Source organism: Cornus florida, unplaced genomic scaffold, assembly GCF_030987335.1.
Source record: "Cornus florida cultivar Cherokee Brave unplaced genomic scaffold, ASM3098733v1 CherokeeBrave_3.0.0_Hap2_Chr05, whole genome shotgun sequence".
NCBI lineage: Eukaryota > Viridiplantae > Streptophyta > Magnoliopsida > Cornales > Cornaceae > Cornus > Cornus florida.
Genome location: NW_026775575.1, coordinates 32746511 through 32771017, shown reverse-complemented (window position 1 = coordinate 32771017; position 24507 = coordinate 32746511). Strand labels below are relative to the sequence as shown.

At 36.5% G+C, this 24507-nt stretch overlaps 2 pseudogenes; both read left to right on the top strand.

The window, feature by feature from the left end:
* The first annotated feature begins 229 nt into the window (after positions 1 to 229).
* On the top strand, positions 230 to 327 carry LOC132310853 (small nucleolar RNA R71; annotated as a pseudogene).
* Positions 328 to 19837: 19510 nt separating this feature from the next.
* On the top strand, positions 19838 to 19936 carry LOC132310642 (small nucleolar RNA R71; annotated as a pseudogene).
* Positions 19937 to 24507: the final 4571 nt, after the last annotated feature.

The window sequence follows — 24507 nt, the reverse complement described above, 5'->3', positions numbered from 1 at the left end:
ATTTGAGTGGTCGACTTGATGTAAGCCAACACTCTTCCTACCTTGTGAATTTCTACCATTCTTGGATGATATTATTCTATGTAAAGAATTTTCACTCATGCTCTCATAAAGACGCCACACGTCACCCTCATGCCTATCAATGTAAGAGCCACCCATAGAGGCATCAACCATGCCTTTGTAATTATCCGATAAGCTCTCAAAGAAATATTGAACTAATTGCCATTTGGGCATGTCATGATGTGGACACTTCCTAAACAATTCATTAAAGCGTTCACATGCCTCATAAAACGTCTCTCCATCCCTATGTGTGAATTCTCTAATGGAAGTTCTCATGGCATTAGTCTTAGAAACCGGATAGTACTTCATCAAGAACTCTTGTTGCATTTCTCCCCAAGAAGTGATTAAAAAAGGCCTAAGATTGTTAAACCAATATTTTGCCTTGTCCTTTAAGGTGAATGGAAAAAGTTTGAGCCTTAAGACCTTTTCCGGCATGTCCGTATATTTTACAGTGGAACATACTTCTAAAAACTCATCCAAATACTTGTAAGGTTCTTCACTTGGAAGTCCATGATAGTTAGGAAGCATTTAAATGGTTTGTGGCTTAATTTCATAGTGATGTGCTCTAAATGGTGGCAATTGTATGTATGTGGGTGCATTGTATTCATTAGGCACATAATGATCTCTTAAAGCAAGTGGAGGATTAGCAATTTGAGGTGCAACATAGACACCTTGGTTGCCTTGAATGATGGGAGGTGGTGGAGCATAGATTGGCTTTGACATTCCCAATGGAACTTAGCCTTGTTGTTGTTGTGATTGGTGAATGAATGGCCTAGGCATGTCTAATGGTACTTGAATGTTCTCATGATGCACATTTGGATGGAGGATACCTTGTTGGTCTATGTGACCAAGGTCCTCTACATGCTCTTCATTATGGCTTTCCATTGATGTGATGGATTGGGTAGAACTAGAACATCCTCTTCCCCTAGGATTTCTAACTACGGATTCAAGATGCAAATCAAGAGGGACAAGAGTTGGTCTTAATGGTCTACGACCTTGCATGCACAATGTAAAACACACAAACACAATGAATGAATAAACACTTCGACTTCACAACAATTCAATGAAACTTCCTCCACAAACACTTAACCCATACTCCTATACTTTAACAATAATGATGCAAAGAATAATTAAGAATGCCTCTACACTGGCTCACGATTTATCTAAGAATTGAAATACAAGCCTCCACGCGGGCCGACGATTTAACTAAGGGATTGAGTAAAGAAAATCTCACAAAGGTCCTTTACCACTTCAACTCCAAATTTATAGCTTAGCTTAGCAAAGCAATTTTTTAAATTTTTAGCATTTTTCCTTGCTTGTTTCGCTCATTTGCTTGCCTCTTAACTCAATGCTCCTTGTCAAAGATGAACAAACACAATAAGTAACAAAAATTGAAAACAAAGTAAAGACACGATCAAAAGAGTACTAATTCCTATTTGATTCCACAAATACGACGTTGCCTAATCCCCGGCAACGACGCCAAAAACTTGGTGGTGGCAGTCGCTACACCATAAGCTTAAGAGTGTGCATTAAGGGGAGGACAAAGTTTTACATTCATAAAAGCCACTACTACCTTCACTAAAAATATAGTTAAGGCGAGTAGGGATCATTTCAAGGAATTGGAGTCGAATTTGGTTGTGAAATCACAATTAGGGTTAGTAGGTCGAGTGATGAAACAAATAGTTGGTTGGTTTATTAAACTAGAGAGCAAATTAAACTAAATAATTGAATGTAATAAAGAGTAAGTAAGAGAGAGATCTTGGGGTTTAGAGGTCACCACCAAACAATACTTTTCTACACCTTTAACAAGTGACTAATGAGGGAAATGTGTGTTACAATATTGATGTGTGTGTGTGTTTGGTTGATTCAACTAGCAAGGATGACCAATTAAGTATATATTGTCTAAGCAACATGTGAAAAGCACAATATATCTAGCAATTAAGTATATATTGTCTAAGTAACATGTGAAAAGTACAATATATCTAGCAAGTCATTAATCCTTTCATTAAGCTCACAAGCTCAATACACCACAAGGTTAGAGACATATGCTACTTGCATTCAAAAGTATGGAAGATCAAACAACAAGTATGGATTGTCCTCCCATCTAACAACTATACTCCACTACACTGCAATTAAACTAATGATATGAAATTAAACTAATTAAGCTAAGGGAGAGGCACAATCCATCAAGCAATGAGCATGAACCATGAAGAAAATTACAAGAGCATTCCATTAAGCACTATGTTTTGACAATCTCTAGATCTATGGCATTAATACACATAGACATGCATCAATAACACAAGAAATAGAGACAAACACATGAACATCTATTCTAGCATACATAGACATATGGATAGAATGAAATGATCAATTGGAAGCATTAAACCACATAAATCATTGAATAAACAAGATCTATATATATAAAAGTGTCAAAACATGTATTACAACACTAATCCCTCAATAATACACAAAATTAAGATGTAGAAAGCATGCTTAGGGCTAACTCTAGCCCCAAGAGGATGTCTAACCACTCATGGTAATGCTTCTCTAACCCTTAAGGGCAAACTCCATGGAAGAAATCTACTCATTGGTTGATGAAGAGCTCCCAAGCTTGTGTCTCTAGCCTTCTCCTCATTTCTTCCTCCCTAAGAATAGCTTCTATTGTGATAGATCAATCTTTTGAAATCTTCCTCAAAAAGTGTATCATATTCTATATATAGGTAGGTCAAGTGACACACAAAATGAGCTGGGGTCGTGCACAAAATATTCCCCAATGATTGGATAAGGACAACTTTCAATGAGCTGAAAATTTAACTTTTTCGCACTGGAGGAAGTTCGATCGATCGAAGCTTGGACTTGGATCGATCGAACATAGCTGAGATCTATCGAACTGAAGTTGGATCGATCCTCAATGGCGGTGCCTTTTTGGATAAAAACAAATTTGAGTTATTTTGAAAATATTTTTGGGAAAAGGATAACAGTGGTTGGTAAGGTGGTATAACTAGATAAGATCAATCATTTGGATAAGGACAAGGTAGTTCGATCGATCGAAGAATGATGTTGGATCGATCGAACTTTTAAGATCTTTGAAAATGTCATCATGGCTCAGATCCATCTTGAAGTGTAGAGATCGATCATGTTGGATCGATCAAACTTTTCTTAAGATCGATCGAAGTTGCTGAAATTCCACCTTTTGCTTTATTTTGCTTCCACTTGACTCCTTTCTTTGATTCATCCCAGAATTGCTTCATTTTTGCTCTTATTTGGCTGAGTTAGCTTATTTTTGGGATAAGTGTCTGAAAATGGAAATAACACGAAATCAATCTAAAACGGTAAAGTAAGATAGATAAAGGTACTAGAATGCCTAAGCTTAAGGGGTTTAAATATGCACTTTTCAGCGCTCATCAGTAGGCAGATAATTCGTGCCAACCGAAGATAGGTTATTATTAAATTCATGTAACATCTTTCTTTAAATCTAAATTAAATGAATGTTATTAAGTTTAATTCCATATATACATAAATTGTGAATTCCCAAAGTTGAACAGTTGACCATAGTATGAGGTTCATGGTGAGGTTAATCCCTAAGATTCTCTCTCTCTGATCTCAATCCCTTTACTTTATTTATTTTCTTTTATGTTATTGAATTATATCACAATACAACAAATCAAATCCTCTTTCTAAATTAAAATAGTGATTAATTGAAGACTCGATAAACCACTGTGATACCCCTTAATTTTGGAACACGGGTTGATCAAATCCGCGCACAAAATTAAGGGATATCAAAAAAAATTAAAGTATTTAAACAAATACAGAATACAAAGCTGAATAATAAAGAATAAATAAGTCGCTGAAAAAACTAATTAATATTAAATCCATTAATCACTCCCAAATGGTTACAACTCGGGAATCCCGTAACTCAATGACCCCTTCACCCAAAAGTTACTATCCAGAATTCTAGAAATAAATACTAATGTCAAATGGAAAGAAAAATAGTAATAATAATTTCCTACTTTTAAATAAACCAAAGAATGGATAAGTCCTCCAGTTGCGGATCCTCAACCTTGAGACTTGAACTTCTACTAACCTGAAAAATAAATCGCGGGTTAAACCCTACGAGCAAGTTCTCTCTACCAAACCTCTGAAAGCCAATAAACAGATCATCTATACCAAAACAAACCCTAATAAAGTTTAAACTTTAATATACAATGCTACAAATATATATAAATACTTTTATACAATATAATAATCCTATCTATTAATAGGTGTAGTTAAATTGTTAAATCCATTTACCAACGATTAATTAATAATCTGACCTAGACCAAAACCATCATTTATAATTTTCCTATAAAATCAACTCCATTCACCTTAATTCCAACCTAACCAGTAACTTAACCATTTGAGCCATAAATTACAATTAAATGAATAATCCACTAAAATCCAAAACCCAGTAATACTTTGATTGTTTAAATTACATATTCAGAAATTTAAGCTTTCACAAATCATTCATGTTTCCAGAAACAATATTTTATTAATATATATCAAATAATACACTAACATGTAACCACTAGATTATTCTAATTCAAGAATATCTAACTTAAAATAGATGAATTTAATCATCTAACATACATAACAATTTAATTATGCTATAACAATTCAACCATGCTATTATGAATATATTTATCTATATATTGGCAACTCAACCATGCCTCCTCAAGTATATATATTTATACTTTTAATTAGCAATTCATCCATACTTTCCATGTATGTATTTTATCTATACGAATAATAAGGCAATATATTTAAGCCTTTGGCAACTTATCCATGCCTACAATTCAACCATGTACCAACCTTAAACTTAACTAATAAGCTAAATCACACATACACATCTTATGCATATAGTAAGCATATCAATAATTAATAACTAACCTCTCTAGATATACCAAATAAGACTAATAATATTAATTATCTTAAATGATATCCATATACACATATATTATGTAATATATACGTATATAATATCTTCCATAATATATATACATATACATATGTATATATATATATATAACTACTTCCGTCCATCCTAATCGCACGTTAAATAAAACATATATACTCATATATGATTATAAATATATATATATATATATATATATATATATTCATTCCCTTCTATAATAATCATTAATTTATTATATTACACAAGCTAAAGGCTACTACATATCTTAGTAACACTCTACAACCTTTAGAAAAACAAGAACACCTCGAAACTTATTCTAGAACCTCTTCGGACTTTACCGGACCTTTTCGAGACACCATACGCACCTTACACTATTCGAAGCGCCTTGTACACACTTCCACACATCTTGCCACGTGCGCACGCACTGATACGCGCCCTTACAAGCGCTGGAGAATGAGCACACGCTCACACGCGCTAAGACGCGCTGACACGCGCATGCACGCGCAGCCACGCGCTGCCACGCGCGCTGGCTGTTTCTCTTATTGACGCAGCGCGCTCCTATTGGTTAGTTGTACCGCGTCCCTGCAGGTGCGCTGCACCGAATCAATCCACCATCATCCACCTCATCCAACGGTCCAGATCAGCGTACCCATCAACATATTATACACCTTAATGGACTGAATCAATCTATTATGTATTTCAAAATTCAATGCCCCAGATTCAAATGCACACACTTTTAGCATAAGCCGCACCACACTGGAATATCACCCTTCTAAGCTACCTCCAGTGCGTAAACATATAACAGTATATATATATATAATTAATTTACACATATATAATTATATATATATATAATTCTAAAAATCCAAAAAAATTTATAAAAAATATCAAATCAGTCTAGAAAATTCTAGGAAAAATCCACAAGCTTAATTTATTAATTTTGGCCATAAATAAATATATGTAATTATATTCTGGTCCATTTAATCTAATTAATCATGCTACATAAAGTTAAAACAAACTATAAGAAAATTTCCGAAAAAAAATTTAATTAATCTACCCTCACATACAATATTTAAATTATCCGAACAATTCATACATATATTCACATGTTTAAATCTATAATTTTTTTTTTTAAAGAATAAACGTGCTCATCTAATCCGATTAATAATTTAATTCAATAAAATACAATTATTATTTCGATAATCAAGGTCATAAGTTTATGAGTTCTAAGAGGAGAAGTAGAGAAAAACTCGCCTGTCTCTTCTAAATTTGGCCTCTTCTTTCTCTGATTCGCCTTCCTTTTTGTTAGCCCTTTTTTCCTTCTCTCTCTAACTCCCTTATTTTTCTAACGTGAACAACTCCTAACCCTAAAATCTTATGTGTATATATAAGCACATTAAAAACCTAAATCCTTTTCCCATTATGATTACCATACAAAAGAAATATTATTTATCTTTTAAATAATATATATACACACATATAATTTAATATAAATATGTATATTACCTTCCATATATAATTATTTAGTTAAATAAATTATATATACCTATATATCAATATATATATATATATATATATATATATATTGACATATATACCCCTCCACATGATTGTTAATTAATTAAATTTATATACATATAATTATATAAATATAATTATGCAAAGATAATTATTAAATATCTTCATAACCATGGGCCTTTACTAATTAACCCAACAAGGCTTCCTTTAAGCCCAATACCACATCCGTTGGTCCAACTTCCCTTAAACCCAATCCAAATAATTTAAATATATAAAATAATTAAATTAAATCTAATAGTTGCCAATAATTAACAATAAAGTTACACAAGCATAAAATCACACAAATCAAATAAACAATTCACTAATTAGCATTCCACAAATCAAACACCATATAAATTTAACAAATAAAATTACAAAATATAATTTAATTAAAACAATACAATTTATCTACGCACTTAATTAAATAAAACAATCACAATTATCTACGTACTTAATTAAATAAAACAAGTCATTTAAAAATAAAATAAAAAATAACTAATTTTTAATTAAAAAATTCTTTTAAAATATCGGGGTATTATAACCACCACAGTCCTTGAGGTTCGACACCCTCAACATAGCCTTATCCTACAAGGATTCGTTCTATTGCAAGTGGTATTTTATTATTGATAAATAAAAACACACATCAGATGGGTCATGCTTAAACTTGATGGGTTGTGCTACACTTAGTTTACTTGTTGGTTAGGTAGATAATTCATGCTTGAATTTGATGGTCTATGCTTAATATCGCAATTGGTAGTTGAATTTTGTTCACAAGAATGTTTTCCTCAATTAGTTGAAAGTATGTGGTTTAGTGAATGAGCTTGGTGGCGATTCCAATGCCCTAAGACCTCTCTTCATATCAATCAAACCCTAGCTCACTTAGTCTAATTTAATTACATTTTCATTTAATTGAACTTAGTGTAATAAACCAACTAAACTCTTTCTCTTTTGCAATCTTGTGATCCACTAGAGTCGAAGTTAAATTCCAACTACGTGTTTAATCCCTACGGACGATCCCTACTCGCTATACTATATAGTAGTAGTGGTTTTATAAGTGTAAATTTGACTAATAAAGCTTCCTAAACCACATTCATATTTTGACCTTGTGAAGCGACCTTTCACATTAAAATTTCTTGTTTTTATCTCGCATAGAAGAGGACTCGTCAGGTATAGCTACAGGTTTTGAACCAAGATATATGATATCCTGTAAGAGATCAAGAGTATACTTCCATTAAGAGAGACCAATGCCTTGTTTCGACTGAGCCACCTAAATTCCTAGAAATACCGAAGTTTGCCCAAATCCTTAATAAGGAAGCTAGAACTCAAGTGATTGATTAAAACTTATATCCCATATCTGTCACTGCCAGTGATAACGATACCATCTATATACACCACAAGAATCATAATACCACGTTCGTTTTCTTTTTTTTTTTTTTTAAAAAAAAAAAAGAGGAAGTAATCATCATGGCTTCTGGTCATACCAGGAGCTACCACTGCTTTACTGAACTTATCAAACCATGCACGAAAGGACTCTTTGAGGCCATAAATAGATCACACACACACACACACACACACACACACACCCCTTTAGACTTAAACCTTGGTGGTTGAGCTATATAGACTATCTCAGTAAGGTTACCATGCAGAAAGGAATTTCTAACATCAAGTTAATGAAGTGACCAGTTTAGATTAGTTGTAAGAGAGATTATCACACAAGCATAATTCAGTTTGGCCACACGAGAGAATATCTCAGTATATCAAGGCCATAAGTCTGAGTGTAGCCTTTAACAACAAGTTGAGCTTTGAGATGGTCAACTGTACCATCAGGCTTCTGTTTAACAGTGAAAACCCAAAAACAACCAACAACCTGAGTATCAGTAAGCTTAGGGACAAGGTCCCAAGTATATTCAATCTTAAAGCATTTATTTCTTCTTCTATAACTTTCCTCCACCTTGGATGAGAAAGTGCATCCCTATAGGACTTAGGAAGAGCAATAGAGGATAACAACAAAGAAAAAGCTTAACAAAAGAAGGACAATTTATTATATGATACAAAATTGGAGATATAGTGATTAGTACAAGACCTTTTACCTTTTCGAACAGCAATAGGTTGATCAAGGTCAGAGTCCGGAGAGATGAAAGAATCTTCTAGCATTAAAATGGCAAGGCTGGGTTTATTACTTTAGTCGTTGGAACATGATTAACTACTGACGACGGCCATTCCTTGTACGCCAAAATTGATGTAGTGAATGTGCGGTTCAAGAAAAGCCTTTTGGGTCAAGTTTAAATTTATAAAAACCACTACCAACACTACTACTAACATAGTAAGAGTGAGTAGGGATCGTCCCAAGGGATTATGGGGATTGAGCAATGTCGGAGTTGATTGTGGAATTGCAATTAGGGCTAGTAGGTCGAGTGATCAAACAATTGGTTGGTTGGTTGATTAAAGAACAACTAAATTAAACTAAGTAATAGCAAAAGAGTGCAATTAAGAGTAAGTAAGAGAAAGAAGAGTCTTGGGGTTTAGAGATCACCACCAAGCAATGCATTTCTATATTATTGACAAGTGATTAATGAGGGCAATTAGGGTGTTGCAATATTGGTGTGTGTGTGTATTTGGTTGATTAAACAAGCAAGGATGACTAGTTAAGCATGTATTGTCTAAACATCATGTGAAAGGCACAATATATCTAAACAATGAAGCATATATTGTCTAAACAACATGTGAAAGGCACAATAAATCAAACCAAGTCATTAATCCTTTCATTAGGCTCACAATCCAAATACAACACAAGATTAGAGACATATGCTAATTGCATTCAAAAGCTTGGATCATCAAACAACAAGCATAGATTGTCCTCCCATTTAACACTACACTACAACTACACTACATCTACACTACTAGCATGAAAATAAACTAGGGGTGAGACACAATCCATCAAGAGATAAGTAAGAACCATCAAAAGAATCACAAAAGCATTCTTTTAAGCACAATTTTTGACAATCTCTAAATCTATGGCATCAATACACATGGACATGCATCAATAACACAAAATCTAGAGATAAGAACATGAACATCAATTCTAACATACATAGACATATGAATAGAATGAAATGATCAATTAGAAGCATTAAACCACACAAATCATTGATTAAACAAGATCTATATATATCAAAGTGTCAAAACATTAATTACAACACTAATCCCTCAATAATACACAAGATTAAGATATACAAAGCATGTTTGGGGCTAACTCTAGCCCCAAGAGGATGTCTAGCCACTCATGGTGAGGATGCTCCAACCCTCAAGGGCTAACTCCATGGAAGAGGTTTCCTCTTTGTTGATGAAGATCTCCAATGGTATTTCTAGCTTCCTCCTCTTCTAAACTTCCTCTCCAAGAGATGATATGAAAAAAAATAATGTTGGCTCCTCTTGAAAAAACAATCTTTATCATTGTATAGGTAGGTCAAAATGACACCCAAAATGAACTGGGGTCGTGCACACAATATTCCCTAATGATTGGATAAAGGACAACTTTCAATGAGATGGAATTTTAACTTTTTCGCACTGGAGGAAGTTCGATCGATCGAAAGCAAGTGAGATCGATCAAAAGTAAGTGAGATCAATCGAACTTAGGCTGGATCGATCCAACTGGCTGAGCTTTTTGGAAAAAGACAAATCCGAGATATTTATGGGAAATATTTATGAGAAAAGGACAAAAGTGGTTAGTGGGTGGTATAGCTGTGGATAGGATCAATTATTTGGATAAGGACAAAGGTGTTCGATCAATCGAAGAATGATGTTGGATCGATCGAACTTTTGACTTAAGTGTTTTGGGTCAAGGCTTGGATCTATCTTGAAGTGCTGAGATCGATCAATGTTTGATCGATCGAACCTTGAACTTGGATCGATCGAACTTGCTGCTTTGCTTCATTTTGCTTCTTTCTTTCTCCACTTTGCTCCTTTCTTTGTTTAATCTCAGAATTGCTTCAATTAAGCTCTTATTTGGCTGAGTTAGCTTATTTTCGAGATAAGTGCCTGAAAATGGAAATAATATGAAATCAATCTAAAACGGTAAAGTAAGATAGATAAAGGTACTAGAATGCCTAAGCTTAAGGGGTTTAAATACGCACTTTTCAGTGCTCATCACACCCCCAAACTTAAATATTGCTAGTCCCTAGCAATGAACTAGAAAGTAAAGGAATGAAATAAACAACTATACAACTATAAATTAGAAAATAATAAATGGATAACGCCATTTTCGTAGGGAACACGATTGCATTTAGCATATGCAACAAGCCTTTTAAACCCCTAGGTTACCCCTAGTGGACGAATGAAGTCTCGTGAGGGTTTCCGGAAATGATACCCACAAACATGAAGCTCATTTTTTCAAAAGAGGTACCAATATTGCAAACAAGCATTGGGAGAAAACTACCTCAAGTATGCAATTTTTTAACCATTTCCAAGCAATTTTCCAAAATCTCAACATCAAATAAGCAAGTATGGTCCTCCACACATCAAGAAAATGATCATGCAAATCAAAACAACTCTAGAATTCTTTTTAGTGGACTGGCATTAATGTGTTGCTATCTTAACCAACTAAAGAATTAATCACATCCTTACCCTCAAACTAGCACACAAATCTAATACCGATCATCAAGACAAAAAGTTAACCTTTTATTAAAGCTTTATTGTTCTAGTGCGCTTATTCTTTTCACTCATTTTTTTTTTCTTTCTTTTTCTTTTAGAGGATCAAAGATGGAAGCATGGTGCAATATATTGATCTATTAAGCTTTCTAGCGATTCATGAGATCGAGCGTTATGTCAATGACTCCCAAACCAAACGGCTTTAGGGCACTAGGTGTTCAAACACCCCTACGGACTTATAAGCTCAAATCAACTAGGCTACAAATCAAGACAACTTCCATCTAATCATTTCCCACTTCTCACTTTTTGGGAGAAGTCCTCACTTTTTATTGCTTTTGCAACTTCTTCTTCTTTTTTTCTTTTTTATTTATTTATTTATTTATTTTTTATTAAACAAGTTCAATTATTAACCTAGAGTTTGGGCCCTCCACCTTTCGGCGCGAGAAGTTCAGTGCTTAGGCTAGAATCCCGACTACTTAGTGAAAAAGGGTTGTTATCCACCTTTATCAAGAATGAAAGCTTTCAATGCACTACTAGCTTAATTGGGATATAACTAATTCAATAATTAACAAAGCATGTTCCCCACAAATGAATGCTAGTGTGCACCGGTGCTAGTGTAGAAGACTAGAGTGAATTTCAAAACAATCACAAAATCAAGATGATGTGGACCACAAGTGCAAACAAGATATCAATCTTTCGAAAAATTTACTCCTAAATGGCATTCATAAGGCTTACAAGGAGTATTGGACTCTCAAGTCAAGCAATTTTTAAATTTTAAGCAATATAGTCCTCAAAAGATCAAAATCAAAGCTAGATATGGACCAATCATAAAAATATCCCTCAAATACACGAGTCATGCTAAAAATTTGAATTCAAAACTAACACTTTAGAGCACCATTCCCCCCCACACTTAAATTGCACAATGTCCTCAATGTGCAAAAAGAACAAAAGAAAGAGTATACCAATGCAACTAAGCAAGAATGATCGGGACTGAAGTATCCGAAGTGGGTGGCATGGCCCCCCCAAACTTGGGATGAACTGTGGTCCTGAAAATTGGCACTTGGATAAACTTATCAGATAACAAACTGGGATAATCAGTGCACAGTGAACATGCAAGTGCAAATAGGATAAATAGATAACAAAATGAGAGAGGTATAAGGGTGGTCCTGGAAATTGGGTAGCACTCTCTCACTGAAGTCACTGTGATGCACCTGATGGAGTCAAACATACAGATATAAGAATACAATCATATGACAGCCATAGCAAAAATAGATATATAAAATAGAGAAAGTGCAGGTACAACAAAAATATCAAAGCCGACAGACCGGCTGTAAAAATAATACAGTGACAATAATAAAGTATCAAAAGGAGAGAGGGATCATAAGATAGAAAAGACTAGGAGCTCAGGAAGATGAGGTATGACGGGCAGGTCTGGCTCCGCGGATGTCACGGGATAAATCTCTGAACATAGCTGTGACATCCGTGCGGAAGGTAGCGAACTCCGCTCTGTGGGCCGTGTGGTCAGCTCTGATGGCAACAACAGTGTCCTCGAGGGTCTGCAGACGCACTCCGAAGCTGGGGGTCAAGTCTGGTATGGATGAGTCAAAAAACAGCTCCTGGGTCTGCTCCTGCTCGTGGATAGGTGACCCGGCTGAAGAATGCTGAGCTGTGTCATCCGCTGAGTGCTCCAAGTCAATGTCTATATCAATGTCATCATGATCGGCAGCTGGATCGACTGGTGCATCGTCCGCTGCGGGAGCTGCTGCTGCTGGCTCTGCTGGTGCCAGGGCTGCTTGTGTTGCCGCCTCTTCCTTTAACTCCAGCTCTGCAGTCGCCAGTACGGCATGGATCTGCAGGCGAGTGATAATAGCTCTGTAACTCTTGTCCCAGTCCTTCTTGAGGAAGTGACAGGAACCTCTCTCGGGGTCCTCCTGCAGGTGGACGGGATAACGCTGGTTGATGAGAATCTGGGTGATAAGGTGGCTGAATGGAAGAGACTTGGCCTTTCCGGGCGCCTCCTTGCTGACGTATTCATCGTAGAGCTTCCTCATCACGCTCCAGATAAGCGTAGGAATAGACACCTAGTGGCTGGTATAGAAGGCGTACAGGGCTGCTAGATAGTCGCCCCGCCTCTGAATCTTGTGTCCTGCCATGTATATGTTTCGGTAGAGCACCAAATCTGTAAACCACAGGTCATCCGGCAAGAATGTCTGGGTGGCGAAGGTCTCGCCACCGGCATGGTGACCTGTGAGAAAAATCGCCATATCGGCGTAAGAAGGCCTGTGGAGCCTGGGATAGGTTTCCTGAAGCTCTGACGGGCACCGATGTGGACAGCGAGTCAAACGGGCCAGAGTCTCCACTATAATGGTGATCTCATGGCTATCGATAGAGGTGATGAGCTAGGTTGTAGTACGCGGCGATGGTTGGAGGTTCTGGTTAAACAACCGTATCAGTCGCAGGTAGATCGGCTCTGTGACTGGGGCAAGAATAACTGAGAGGCCCCGCTGAATGATGTCCTGATAGGCAGATCGAGTCAGCACCGATCTGGAGAAGAATGCGGTGTCGAACACTCGTGCTCGATAGTCATGTGTGTATATCTAGGCGCGAACCTATCGCGTTGTAGATGAGCTGGCTAAATAGGTGGAGCCGGTTGAGCTGGCTGCTCAGTGCTTCTATGTGGTGGAGATGGTGATGGAGTGAATGCTGGACGAGCCGGCGACTGGGGTGGAGTAGGGTGTAATGGCTCATTTGTATGAGAGGGCTGTGCCGTCTCCCCAGTCCGCTGTAGGACTCTCCTCTGTGTGTGATCGACGGTCAAAATCAATTATAAATCAACCCTCTTCGCAATAGCATGAATCATTGTAAAATAGGGCTATTGGACGGGTAAGTCGAACCACTGGGACTGCGTTAGTCTTAAGGCAACCTAAGTATCTAAAGTCATTTTAGAGTGATGAAGGGTTTATAAAGGGTTTGTGTGTTTGTCACTAAACTAAGAAATTAAAATGCATAAAACAATAGATTACAATGAAATTGAAGAAGTGAGATACAAGTAGAAAAGAATAGGGAGATGAATCCACACTACACCCTAAGTACATGTTAGATTAGGTCTAAATTTGGGGATAAATAGCATATATGCAATGGTCAAGAAATATGAAGCAACTCCGTTGCTTAATAATCATCAAGAAGTTCACTTAATCAAAACAAGAATGATCCATCAAAAGCTACCATAGTTGAACTACTTAAACTAAGGTGTAGAATCAAATACACTATCTCAAGCAAAAGACCATCAAGCTTTCAATCAAATGGTGAAGCACATGAAGGTAGGAATCAAGTATAAACCATCAAAGGAGGTACCTAAGCAATGGAATATCAAGTTTCAAAATCAACATGCCTTGAAAAACATTCATAGTCTATATTTTCATTGTCACTATGAAAATAAAAGCAATAAGATTGATCCAAGAATCATCAAAGATATGACAATGAACTTACATCAACCATTTACACATTAAAATTCATTACAAGAAGGAATATGCTCTTAGACTATGAAACTACCATACATTATACATTATAGTCCCCAAAAGTATAGCCTAATCTAGAACATGATCAAAAGAGGAGGCTTCATCACCTCCCTAGATGGAGGTTTAGCTCTCCATTGATACAAAAATGGAAGAAGAAGACGAAGAATACAACTTCATTTTCGAGCTCTATTGTAGCACTCAAGAACACTCTCTTCCTTGCTCTCTTCTCTCTCCTCTAATCTTGTAAGAATGAATGATCACATCTATGTGGTCCTCCCTCTCTCTTATCAAGCTCAAGTCAAGGCTCTCTCTCCTCCAAGGAACACCTCCAACCACTTCATAAAGAAGGAAGATGGCATTGAGGAAACCAATGTGCAAGTGGCTAAAATTGAGCCATTTCCGAGTGCAATCTGCCAGAATTTCGAGCACTCGAAGGGTGGTCTCGAGCACTCGAAATTAGTGTAATGAGCAACATGCAATTCTTGCCCATCTCTGACCCACTGTGGAAGAATGACCATAACTTTGTACTCCGAACTCCGAATGATGATCTGTTTGAAGATTTGGAGAGCTGATTCAGAGCTTTAAAAACTTCATGTTTTAATGAAGACCCAATTCTCAAGTCTGGTTGGTCGAAAATGGGGAGAAAGGCAGCACTTCAGTGCTGCCAGGCAGTTCTGCGCACCTCTGGTAAAAAGATCATAACTCTCTGCTCTGAACTCCGAATGATGAACCGCTTGAAGATTTGGAAAGCAGATTCAGAGCTCTAAATCTTTTATGTTATGATAGAAGTCCAGTTCTTGAGTTTATTAGGTCGAAAATGGCAACAAAAGTCAGGTTCTACTGCTGCCAGAATTTCAGAATTGGCACCCTTTTTGTTCAAAATTCCACAAGGCATCATTTTTGCTTCCTTTTTGCAATTTAACCTGAAAATGTACAAAAACATGCAAATGGAGATAATCTACATAAAATAATCAATTAATGGACTTTGTTAATGTAATTTAGGGCGCTTGAATATACAGTATTCGGCGCTTATCAGTGTGTGGTCGGGAGTAGGGTCCCGGACATAAGATGAACCAGCCCCGTCGTCAAGTCTGCGTCTGGTGCCGTAATGGTGTCTATGCGCTACAGTCTTTACATGAGCCATAGTCTACAAATAGAAATTCAAAAGTTAGTGCCAGCATATATAGAATATAAGGTACAATATAGAAACGTGTATGTCAAATAAGATAGACAAAACAAAATATCGCATGATTCTATGGGAGTGGTAGAATATGAAACATGCTAAACAATGTAAGTATGAAATGCATCCAATGTGGAATATCACAGGCATCGGGCATATATAAGGTAGCATGAACATAAGATAAGATGAATGAAGTGTGTATATGAGATCTGTGAAATTCGATCAATCAGAAAAAGAAATGAGATCGATCACAAAAGTTGGATCGATCCAAAGTTAAGTTGGATCGATTGCAAATATTAGATCGATCATAAATTTGTTCGATCGATCGAACAGTGCGACGATGAAACCTAACAGTCACAGATCTGTGACTTTTGAAGCACGGGGCCCACACGAGTGAGTTCGTAGGCCCTCCAATCAACACAAATCAAGCCTAAATGCACCCAAAACATGGCCCAAACGCCCAAATCTAACAAAATCTTCAAAATCTATGCACACATATACACATATATATATATAGACATGGATGCCAAAGCTTTGAGAATGGAAGATTCAACATGAGAGTAATATGATTACGACATTTGAAACAAGTATTGATGCATGAGAGTTTAAATCTAGGGAAGGATGTCTCAGATCTTACCTCAAGAGAGCGAGAGAATGGAGAATGAACTGAGATGATCTGAGATGAAGAGGATGGAGATGAACTGAGATTCGAGATGCTTGGATCTCGCCGGAGGAGTTGCCGGAGCTTAGAGAGATGATTCACAGTAAAGAGGGACGAGAGGCTTGGGTTTGGTGAGTGAGATCGATCCAAATGATCGATCCTAAGACCCTTGGATCTATTTTTAAAAATATTTCTCGACTAGTTCGATCGATCGAAGATGAGTTGTGATCGATCGAACTTTGATGAACTACTTTCAAAGTATTTTTGGATTTTTGGTTTTTTTTTTTTAATTTAATTAATTAAAAACTAAATAAATTAAAATATTTTTGAATTTTTGAAAACTTGTTGAAAATTAAAACAAAATAAAATAGGAGTGAAAATAGAATAAAATAAAAATGAAAATATTTTTGGATTTTTAAAAAGTTGAAAAGTCAAACAAAAGTTAAAATAATAAAATAAAAATTTGTGATCGATCGAAACAAGAGTTCGATCGATCAGACAGAGAGCAAAAATATGCAGGTTTTTGGTTCAAAATTTTGGCTAAGTGTTGGAACATGAGATCGATCGAACTGGAAAGTTGGATTGATCGAAGAACTTTCAGATCGATCTTGGAATGTTTCGAACGATGGGACAAAGAGCTGAAATATGCAGGTTTATGCAGGCTCAAAATTTTTTCTAAGTGTTAAGTCATGAGATCGATCGAACCTAGAAGTTGGATCGATCGAAGATATCTGATCGATCTAAGAATAAGTTCGAACGATGGGACCGAGAGCTGATTTTGGATGCAGGTGGATGCAGGTCGAAATTTTTTCTAAGTGTTGAGTGCAATCCACAGTTCGATCGATCGAACTCCAATGTGAGATCGATCGAACTTTGCCAAATGCTCAATTATAACATAAAAGCTTATGCAATCCTCACCAAAGTTCCTTTCAATGCATGTGAACCTAAAACAAGTATCTAGACTTCGTAAGAAACAAAATGAAAGATAGAAATAGGGGAGGAATAGGGTTTTGACACCCTACGATTGCCTTTGCTAGTGTTTAACGTCTCTAACAAGATGTTGGGCTCTTTTAGCCAGGATTAAAGATCTTGTGATGCATCCCCTCCTTGTTGGGGTGATAAATGCTTTGAACTCCACCCAACAAATGGTCATTTGAAGAACTTGTTGGATTAAGCTCAAAAGAAGCTTTTGATCCTTTGTTTATGCAATTAAAACCTTTGGGTTTCCATGCCCTTTCAAAGCAAGAATTTGAAACAACACTTTGAGAATGCAAGGTTGAAGATGATCCTTTGGAAGTTTTGGTTTTACTCAAAAGCTCATTTCCTTGGCAATGAAGATCATAACATTTTTCTACAACATTGACCTCTCCTTCATACTTGTCAAGTGAATTGGGTGTGGGATTAAAGATATTCAACTTTACCTTCATGTGGCCAAATGAAATCTTCATCACCCCTGTTCTACAATTGATGTTGGCATTGGTGGTTGCCAAGAAAGGACGGCCAAGGATAACGGGAATTTGGCTCTTAAGATTGGAAATCGGTTCCGTGTCAATGACAACGAAATCAACCGGGAAGAAGAATTTATCAATCTTGATCAAAACATCCTCAATGACACCCCTAGGTTTCTTAATGGATCGGTCGGCAAGTTGCAAAACTACCGACTTCGGTTTCAATTCACCTAGGCCCAATTTAACATAGACCGAATATGGAATAAGGTTAACACTTGCTCCTAAGTCAAGAAGTGCCCGATTAATGATATGATCACCAATGATGCATGATGTAGTGGGTGAACCGGGGTCCTCAAACTTTGGAAGAGTGTTATGTTGCAAAATTGAGCTTACTTGCTCGGTCAAAACCACTTTTCTTAGTGCTTGGCTCTTATTCTTCCGCTTTTGGGTGCACAAGTCTTTCAAGAATTTGGCATAAGCCGGAATTTGCTTGATTACATCCAATAGTGGAAGGTTAACTTTCACTTGCCTAAACATTTCCATGATTTCATTGGTTTTTGCCTTTTGCTTGTCTTTTGAAATGGATCATTTTAAGGCATCCGGAAATGGAACCTTTGGTTCAAACACTTTTTCAAAATTTTCTTTTGAACTCTCTTTAACACAAGAAGTTTTCAAATCATTTTTCAACAAAACCTTTTCAACATCATTTTTCAAAACTTCTTTTTCAAACATATTTTTCAAAACTTTCTCATTTGCAAGATCATGTGTATGCAACGAAGGAGGAATGGGATGTGAAACGGGATGGGTGGCAACTTGAGGTTGCACCGGTTCACTCTCTTCATTGGATATTTCAACTTGATTGTCCACAACTCTACCACTCCGTAAGGTAGTCACCGCATTAACATGTTCAATGATATGCCCTTCCAATGAGGAATGGGTTTCCACAACACATTGTTGTTTAAGTGGGGCATTAATGGGCATCTTTCCCTTCTCTCTTGCATTAAGAGTGCTTGCTATTTGCCCTACTCGGGTTTCTAGCTTAGCAATGGATTGAGAGTGAGAATGAAGTAATTGAGTGTTAGCCTCAAGAGTCCCCAAAACATTTAAAACTTTTTCTTCAAAGGCAGGACTTCTAGTGTTTCCTTAGGAATAAGATTGGTTGGGAAAATGAGAATTAACAAATTGATTCCCTTGTGATTGATAGGGTCTATAACCTTGGAATCCTTGGTTTTGAAGTAGAGGTGGAATGTATTTCCTTTGGAAACCGCTTTGGGAAGGGTTTAAGCCTTCTCCTTGGTTTTTTCAAGAGAAATTCGGATGATTCCTCCAACTGGATTATAATGAGTATCATAAGGATTGTTCCCTTGGTTTAAAAAAGCCACATTGACTTGTTCATTCGGTTCATTATGCACATGTCCATGAGGACAATGAGAAGTAGAATGAAGAACACTAGGACAAGTCATACATGTTTCATTTGATGCACGATGAGAATGGTTAGGGAAGGAAGATACTTGGTTCGCCAAGTTTTGGTTAATCAAAAATTGATCAAACCTTTAAGACAAAGACTTCATTTCGGCGGCTATTTCATTTGAATGTTCGACTTGATGTAAGCCTACACTCTTCCTACCGTGTGAATTTCTACCATTCCTGGATGATAGTGTTCTATGCAAAGAATTTTCACTCATGCTTTCATAGAGACGCCACACGTCATCCTCATGCCTATCAAAGTAAGAGCCACCCATGGAAGCATCAACCATACCCATATAGTTGTCCGATAAGCTCTTAAAGAAGTATTGAACTAATTGCCATTTAGGCATGTCATGATGTGGACACTTCCTAAGAAATTCATTGAAGCGTTCCCATGCCTCATGAAATGTTTCTCCATCCCCATGTGAAAATTCTCGAATTGAGGTTCTCATGGCATTGGTCTTAGAAACCGGATAGTACTTCTTCAAGAACTCTTGTTACATTTCTGCCCAAGAAGTGATTGAAAAAGGCCTAAGATTATTAAACCAATACTTTGCTTTGTCTTTGAAGGTGAGTGGAAAAAGTTTGAGTCTTAAGACCTCTTCTGGCATGTCCGTATATTTTACGGTGGAACATACTTCAAGAAACTCATCCAAATGCTTGTAAGGTTCTTCACTAGGAAGTCCATGAAAGTTAGGAAGCATTTGAATAGTTTGTGTTTTAATTTCATAATGATGTGCTCTAAATGGTGGCAATTGAATGCATGTGGGTGCATTGTATTCATTAGACACATAGTGATCTCTCAAAGCAAGAGGTAGATTAGCTACTTGAGGTGCAACATGAACACCTTGGTTATGAATTCCTTGATTAATGACGGGAGGTTGTGGAGCATACATTGGCCTTGGCATTTCATACGAAACTTGGCTTTGTTGTTGTAGTGGTTGGATAAATGGCCTTGGCATGCCTGATGGTACTTGTATGTTCTCATTATGCACATTGGGATGAAGGATACCTTGTTGGTCTATGTGACCAATGTCCTCAACATGATTATCATTATGGTCATCCATTGAAAGATTGGCTTGATTTGAACTTCCTCTTCCCCTAAGATTTCTAACGATAGATTCAAGATGCAAATCAAGAGGGGCAAGAGTTGGTCTCAATGAACGATGCCTATGCATGCACAATACAAAACACAACAAACACAAAGAATGACAAACACTATGCCTTCACAACAATGCAATTAAACTTCTTCCACAAACATTAAATTCATACTCCCATACTTTAACTCAATGATGCAAGACACTAAAAAATAAGCCTCCATGCGGGCCGACGATTTAACTAAGGGATTGAGTAAAGAAAATCTCACAAAGGTCATTTAGCACTTCAACTCCAAATTTTAAAGCTTAGCTTAGCAAATTTTTTTTAAGTTTTTAGCATTTTTCCTTTCTTTGCTTGCTTGAATTAAATGCTCAATGGCTCATTTGTTGGCTTCCTCTCCAACAATGCACCTAGTTAAGTAAGAACAACACAATAAGTAACCAAAAAGAAAAATAAAAATAAAGTAAAAACACGATCAAAAGAGTACTAATCCTAATCAATTCCACAAATCCGACGTTACCAAATCTAATCAACAAATCTTCGGCAACGGCGCCAAAATTTGACGATGGCCGTTCCTTGTACGCAAAAATTGATGTAGTGAATGTGCAATTCAAGAAAAGCCTTTTGGGTCAAGTTTAAATTTATAAAAACCACTACCAACACTACTACTAACGTAGTAAGAGTGAGTAGGGATCGTCCCAAGGGATTATGGGGATTGAGCAATGTCGGAGTTGATTGTGGAATCGCAATTAGGGCTAGTAGGTCAAGTGATCAAACAATTGGTTGGTTGGTTGATTAAAGAGCAACTAAATTAAACTAAGTAATAGCAAAAGAGTGCAATTAAGAGTAAGTAAGAGAGAGAAGAGTCTTGGGGTTTAGAGATCACCACCAAGCAATGCATTTCTATATTATTGACAAGTGATTAATGAGGGCAATTAGGGTGTTGCAATATTGGTGTGTGTGTGTATTTGGTTGATTAAACAAGCAAGGATGACTAGTTAAGCATGTATTGTCTAAACATCATGTGAAAGGTACAATATATCTAAACAATGAAGCATATATTATCTAAAAAACATGTGAAAGGCACAATAAATCAAACCAAGTCATTAATCCTTTCATTAGGCTCACAATCCAAATACAACACAAGATTAGAGACATATGCTAATTGCATTCAAAAGCTTGGATCATCAAACAACAAGCATAGATTGTCCTCCCATTTAACACTACACTACAACTACACTACATCTACACTACTAGCATGAAAATAAACTAGGGGAGAGGCACAATCCATCAAGAGATAAGCATGAACCATCAAGAGAATCATAAAAGCATTCTTTTAAGCACAATGTTTTGACAATCTCTAAATCTATGGCATCAATACATATGGACATGCATCAATAACACAAAATCTAGAGACAAGAACATGAACAATTCTAGCATACATAGACATATGAATAGAATGAAATGATTAATTGAAAGTATTAAACCACACAAATCATTGATTAAACAAGATCTATATATATCAAAGTGTCAAAACATTAATTACAACACTAATTCCTCAATAATACACAAGATTAAGATATACAAAGCATGCTTGGGGCTAACTCTAACCCCAAGAGGATGTCTAGCCACTCATGGTGAGGATGCTCCAACCCTCAAGGGCTAACTCCATGGAAGAGGTTTGCTCCTTGTTGATGAAGATCTCTAATGGTGTCTCTAGCCTCCTCCTCCTCTAAACGTCCTCTCCAAGAGATGATATGAAAAAAAATAATGTTGGCTCCTCTTGAAAAAGCAATCCTTATCCTTATATAGGTAGGTTAAAATGACACCCAAAACGAGCTGGAGTCGTGCACATAATATTCCCTAATGATTGGATAAATGATAACTTTCAATGAGATGGAATTTTAACTTTTTCGCACTGGAGGAAGTTCGATCGATCAAAAGTAAGTGAGATCGATCGAACTTAGGCTGAATCGATCCAACTGGCTGAACTTTTTGGAAAAAGACAAATCCGAGATATTTATGGGAAATATTTATGGGAAAAGGACAAAAGTGGTTAGTGGGTGGTACAACTGTGGATAGGATCAATCATTTGGGTAAGGACAAAGGTGTTTGATCGATCGAAGAATGATGTTGGATCGATCGAACTTTTGGACTTAAGTGCTTTAGGTCAAGGCTTGGATCTATCTTGAAGTGTTGAGATCGATCAATGTTCGATCGATCGAACCTTAAACTTGGATCGATTGAACTTGCTGCTTTGCTTCATTTTGCTTCTTTCTTTCTCCACTTTGCTCATTTATTTGTTTAATCTCAGAATTGCTTCAATTAAGCTCTTATTTGGCTGAGTTAGCTTATTTTCGTGATAAGTGCCTGAAAATGGAAATAATACGAAATCAATCTAAAATGGTAAAGTAAGATAGATAAAGGTACTAGAATGCCTAAGCTTAAGGGGTTTAAATACGCACTTTTCAGTGCTCATCAACTACTCTTTTCCAGCGACGAGCATAGACATAAAGAGTTGGTGGGATGTCAGAATCAAAAACCGAAGTTGGAAGAACAGACTCTTAAAGAACATAGTCCTCCAAATGAATGCCTTCTGAGGAACAATAAGAAACATCCTCAAAGAAAGTTACATCTGCACACATAAATTGTTTTCTAAGAGTTGGACTCTAGCATTTATATCCATTTTAAGTGTGAGAATAACCCAAGAAAATACATTAATGGGCACGAGGATCAAGTTTATCTTATCCCAAGCTTAGATTATGAACAAGACAGACACACCCAAACACCTTTGGAGGAATAAAAAAAATATTTTTGTCAGAAAACATTATTTGGAAGGGTACTTTTCCTTGAAGGAGGAACCAAAACTGCATCTGCCCAAAAATGTTTTGGGACATGCAGTTGAATTATTAAAGTACGAATCATAGCTAGGAGTGGTCCATTCTTCCGCTGAGCAATTCTATTTTGTTGAAGGATATCAACACAAGATGTTTGATGGTTAATGCCCTTGACTCAAGAAACTTTTGAAAAATATTGACTTTATATTCAAGGGTATTGTCATTTCTAAGAACAAATAATTTTGCATTAAATTGATTTTGAATTTCAGCATAATAAGATTGAAAAATAGGGAATACTTAAGATCTATCTTTAAGAATATAAACCTAAATTAATCGTGAATAATCATAAACAAATGACACAAAATAAGGAGCACCAAATAAACTAATAGTACGAGCTGGTCCCCATACACTCGAATGTACTAACTCAAGAGATTTCAAACTTTTATTATCAAAATGAGACTTAAAAGTAGCTCGACAATGTTTATTGAGTTCGCAAGTTAAGTTTGAACTTAGAAAAATTAACTAAAGAAGGGACCAAGGTTCGAAGATTATTTGAAGAGAGATGTACAAGGCGACAATGCCACTAGTAAGCTGAAGAGGAGGTGGAATGTATAGTTGTCGGAGTAGTAGTTAGTTGGAAGTAGTATAGATCATCCTTCTCAAACCCCCCACCAATCGTCTTCTTCATCTTGAGATCTTGAAATACACAACGGGAAGGAGAAAAAATAACTAAGAAATTGAAATCTGATATGATTTTGCAAACTGACAATAAATTGACTAAAAATTGAGGTATTTATAAAACTGATGAAAAAGTGAGACCCAAAGTGCGGAAGTACCAATTCCATGAACATGTGATTTGGCATTATTCGCTAGTAATAATCGACGGTGAGAAAACATGAGAAATATCAAAAAGAAGAGATGGGTTACCTATCATGTGATCGGATGCCCCTGAATCAATGATCCAAGGTACAAAAGATAAAACATGGAGACAGGTATTACCTGTAGTAACAATAGTAGCGGTGGAGGAAGGCTGATTTACATGCTCACGCTTTACCGCTTTACCAGATATCATACTCGGCTTTG